The sequence below is a fragment of the Loxodonta africana genome, chromosome 2 (assembly GCF_030014295.1).
Source record: "Loxodonta africana isolate mLoxAfr1 chromosome 2, mLoxAfr1.hap2, whole genome shotgun sequence".
NCBI classification, from domain to species: domain Eukaryota; kingdom Metazoa; phylum Chordata; class Mammalia; order Proboscidea; family Elephantidae; genus Loxodonta; species Loxodonta africana.
The window spans coordinates 12,615,973-12,620,952 of record NC_087343.1 but is presented as its reverse complement, the minus strand read 5'-3'; the positions used below and the strand labels follow the sequence as shown (position 1 = coordinate 12,620,952).

General features: G+C 48.4%; 1 non-coding gene across 1 annotated transcript; it reads left to right on the top strand.

The window, feature by feature from the left end:
• Positions 1 to 4,877: 4,877 nt before the first annotated feature.
• Positions 4,878 to 4,980, top strand: LOC111750018 (U6 spliceosomal RNA). Its single transcript, XR_002785167.1, has one exon. It is a non-coding gene; the product is annotated as a U6 spliceosomal RNA (small nuclear RNA).

Sequence of the window (4,980 nt, the reverse complement as noted above, 5' to 3'; positions counted from 1 at the left end):
TGATGAGAAACTAGTTTGTTCTGTGAACCTTCATCTGAAGTTCAATAAAAAAAAGAGAAGAAAATCTATCAAAAAAAAAAAAAAAAGGCAGAGGGAGGTCTATGAGAGAGAAAATCCTGGGGTCCCAAGCAAAGACCTTCAGCTCCCCACCCCCAGCCCCTGAGACCTCCTGGTCACATGCTCTGAGGACACCAAGCAAGGTGGGGCTTCGTGGTAGGTGGCCTCCCTGGATGTCCACCCAGGGGACCTTGGCCCCAGCTAGACACCTGGTGCAGGGTGAGGGCACGCTCTCTGTACTCCCCCACCTTCCATTCATGGGGCCCTCAGATACAGCTGCTACCATAACTCAGGGGCAAAATCAAACTGCCCCGCCCCAGCTTATCTCTGGGCTATTCCTCAAAGACCCACAGTTGGTGACGACTGGCTCCCCTGACAATGCGGCTGTAAACAGACACACTCAGGAATGTGGCTCCTTGACCCTGCTCTCCCGGGGGCGAGTGAGCAAGCAGAGTGGACATCCCAGGACAAACAGCCCCTAGAGCTCCGAATTCCAACTTCCAGCAAGCCTTACATTCAGGAGAATGATGTCTTCTGGGAATAGGGTGGCTGACCTCACGGAGCTCCTGCTGGTGCTGGCAGGTGCCAAGACTGGGGCGACAGTGGCCTTGTGGCCTGGCCACCCTTTCCTTGTGGCCTGACCACCCCCGTCCTCACCTGTGAGAAGACAAAGGAGAGGAAGTAGATTCAATGACCAGAGACACTGACTCTCAGCCAGGAAGGTCCTAATCCCTGGGGTCTTAACCCTGGGCGCAGAAGTAAACAAAGCCAGGCGGGGAGGCGGGAAGAGTCCCGTGACTTCTGAGCCTCCTGCTTGGTAACCTGGGCCTTATAAACAGGCTGATTTATGAAAACAAACTGCCCCTTTCAAAACAGAGGTTAATGATTCTAATAACCACGAGATCCTCCTCCTCGGCCTCTGTTAGTCTGCTGTGCATTCTGACCCCTTCTATTAGAGGAATTTAAAGGGCTTTTTTTTGTGTGTGTGTGGCTGGGCTGACACGAGTCACGGTAAGTGCCTTCACATGGCCGGAGTGGGAGATGGACTGTCGCCCAGCCTCCGCAGCTGTCTCCCAGGCCTAGCAGGCGTGTACACAACTGAGGAAGCCACATTTCAAGGCTTCTCGAGGGATCCCTGCCCTTTCTGCTTGGTTCCAAATGCCTGCTAGCCATCAGGAAGGACACAAGCAGCGAACTTCCTGCCATCTGGGGGAGGTCTGTGTTCTACCGGAATTATTCCCATAAAGGGCTACTCGCAGCAGGCTGGGCCTTAACTCTGCACACTTAGGTTCATGTCCTCTGCCAGGGACACTAAGGTTGAGGCTCTTCTGGTCGCAGACAGGGAAGCCAACAGCTGCACCATTCACAGGAGTGACTGTGGTAGGCGTATGTCACCCTTCGTGTACAGCAGTTTGTCCTCCGGTGGATAAAGCCTCATCTGCTGGGCAGGAGGGTTAACGGAGGGGCTGGATGATTGACAGGGGGTAGTGGAGAGTGGAGAGTCCCTGGATGATGCAAATGATTAATGAGCTTGGCTGCTACTTGGAAGGTTGGAGGTTCAAGTCCACCAGCAGCTCTGCGGGAGAAAGTTCTGGCAATTTCCTTCCTGAAAAGAAAGAAACTAATCTACAGGGCTGATGGCCTACATGAGTCATGGCTTCCTCTACCCTGAGACAAGAAGAACTAGATGGTGCCTTGCTACCGCTACCGACTGTTCTGATCAGGGCCACAATAGATGGTCCCTGATAGAACAGGAGAAAAGCGCAGAACAGAACTCAGGTTTTTAAAAAGTCCAGACTTACTGGACCAGTTGGGTCTAGAGGACGCCCTGAGACTATCACCCTGATATTCTTTAAACCTCGAACCAAAATTATCCCCTGAGGTAGTGAAATAACAGATTGGCACACAAAATAAAGAATATTACCTGCGAGTACGTTGCTCCATTAAAAAACCATCTATATGAGACCAAAAAGTCACCAATTACTCTAAATCGAAGATGAGAAGATCAGGAGACAGGGAAACTAGAGTACTGGAAATGGAACGACCAGAACACAACCAAAGAGTACGTTGACATATTGTAAAAAATGTAACTAATGTCACTGAACAACTTGTGTAGAAATTGTCAAAGGGAAACCTAATTAGCTGTGTAAACTTGCACTGAAAACACAATAAAATGTTATTAAAAAAAAAAAAGCAAAGAAGAAGAAAGAAAACCACAGTTGTATGCTGACACACATGGGGTCGCCATGAGCCAAGGACGACTCAATGGCAACTGGTTTGTTTGTTTTTTAACAGAAGGTGGAAGAGTTATTTGAGCTCTGGGGACCTCAGGGCATGAAGTCCTTGTTGGGCCATTTGGTGTTGTGTTCAGGAGCACCGGGCTCCCTGCTGTGGTGGGGGTGAGAAGGATATCAGCTCCATGATCCACAAGCAGGAAGCCTCCTGTCTCCCAGGGCAGGGTTGGTCAGACACAGGTCTCCTTGTGAAGTCTACGCAATGCTGACCAGGTGGATGGCAGCAGCCAAGAGCGGGTGGAGAGAGGTGGGCTGGAGGGGCCAAGGCAGGACAAGATGCTGAGCTGGATGTGAGGCAAGAATGGGAGTGGGAGACTCCAGATGGGGATGCCAGGGTGTCAAGGGTGGGTGACAGAGTACGGGGGCCACCTGTCTAGAGGAGAGGCTGTCGGCACCCCCCATTCTCACTGAACAGCCTATCCTTCAACAGCCTTGGCTCTCACACTGCCTACTGCTCCCCCCGGGGCCCTTGGGAGGACAGGGAGGGGCCACAGGCTCAGAGGTGAGCAGGGCAGTAGAGCTGGGTGGGCACACGCCAAGAGGCCAAGCCTGCTTCCTGCTGTGTTGGTCTTCTCTGTGAGGTTGCCCAGAAGGTTCATCGGCCCTGGGCCCCATCCTTTCTCCTAAGGAGGACACAGCCTGAGTGGGGCTGTGGATTGTACTTCCTTGCCTCTTGAAGTAACAGGTGAGGGTATGAATTGCTTTGGCCCATGGAACATGAGCAGAGACGGTGTGTGCCGCCACCAGGCAGAAGAGTTCAAGCGATGGTCGCCAGGTTTCCACCTCTCATTCCCCAGCCTTAGCATCACGGACACACAGGCGAATGTGGAGGTGCAGCTCCTCTGGATGGTCGCCCCAACCTGGAAGGAGCTTTGTGTGAGTGAGAAATGAACGCCTGTCATCTTGAACCATGGGTGTTTACAGATGACTGTCACTGCAGCAGGAGCCCTGGTGGCACAGAGGTTTAGAGCTCGGCTGCTAACCAAGAGGCTGGCATTTCAAATCACCAGCTGCTCCTTGGAATCCCTATAGGGCAGTTCTGAAAAAACCTGGTGGCGTAGTCATTAAGTGCTAGGGCTGCTAACCAAAAGGCCGGCAATTTGAAACCACCAGGCAATCCTTGGAAACTCTATGGGACAGTTCTACTCTGTCCTATAGGGTCGCTTTAAGTCGGAATCAACTTGATGGCAACAGGTTTGGTTTTGGTTTGGTTACTGCAGCATAACCCAGCTCATCCTAACTAATGGAAGCCCTGGTTGCACAGCGGTTAAGAGCTACGGCTGCTAACCAAGGTCGGCAGTTGGAATCCACCAGCGCTCCTTGGAAACCATATGGGGCAGTTCTACTCTGTCCTGTGAGGTCGCTATGAGTTGGAATTGGCTTGACTGCAACAGGTTTGGGTTTTTGCTTTGGATCCTAAGTAATAAATCACCCTTTGCCACTGATTTCAAAGGTGGGGCTGCTTCCTATAATACTAATGTGTAAAATATCGAAAACTGAGTGGGTGGCCTGTATAAATAAAATCTGGCAGAAAAACACAGAATTGTTTGATTAAGGATGTAATCCCCTTCATAAAGCCAAAAATCCACTGCCATCAAGTCAATTCCAACTCATAGCAACCCCACAGGGTTTCCAAGGCTGTAAATCTCTACGGAAGCAGACCGTCACTGGTGGTTTCGAACCGCCGACGTTTCGGTTAGCAGTCAATTGCTTTAATCACTGTAACCCGGGTTCCTAATCCCCTTTACGGAGAGTTCAGTAATAAGCTCTCTGGTACATTTTTTAATATATTTTTGAACTTAAGAATTTAGCAATTTTGACTGCTACTTCCCACCACTATGTATACAAAACAGCTCCAAGTGGATCATTGATTTATAAGTCTAAGGTAAAATCATAACGCTTCTAGAATAAACCATAAGAGACATCTTCAGGACCTTGAATAAGCAAAGATTTTTTTTAAGGAGACAAAATCGAGTAACTATAAAGGAAGCAATAGATGGACTGGACTACATAAAATTAAGAGCTTCCATCCATCAAGAGGCACCATGAAGAGAGTGGAAGCTATTACCTAGAGACAATCTTTAAACCTTAAACCAAAAATGTCCCCTGAAGTCTTCTTAACACCAAACAACAGTTTAGCTTAACTGGTCAAAAATGTCTGCCTTGAGCATTATGCTTTTAAGAACTATCTATATGGGATTATATCAAAAACAGCAACTCCTAAGATTAGATAAGAACCTTACGGGCAGTGAGTTTATGTTAATGGATGAGGAACAGTTTGGGAAAGGAGGGTGAGAATGTTTGCGCCACTCAGAGAATGTAATCAAGGTCACTGAATTGTACATGTAGGTATTGTTGAAGTGCCATATGTTCTCCTGTGTATATTCTCAACAACAAGAGCAATAAAATTTAAAAAAGAGAGACAGAGTGGAAAGCAAGCCATTAAGTAGGAGATGTTTGCAAAAGACTGCATTCCAGAATTTATTAAAATGCACTACAGCTTATTAAGAAAGAGACAGCCACGGGCTCGCTTCAGTGGAAAATAAACTAAAATTGGAACAATACAGAGAAGATTAGCATCTCCCTGAGCAAGGATGACAAGCAAATTCATGAAATGTTCCAAAAAAAA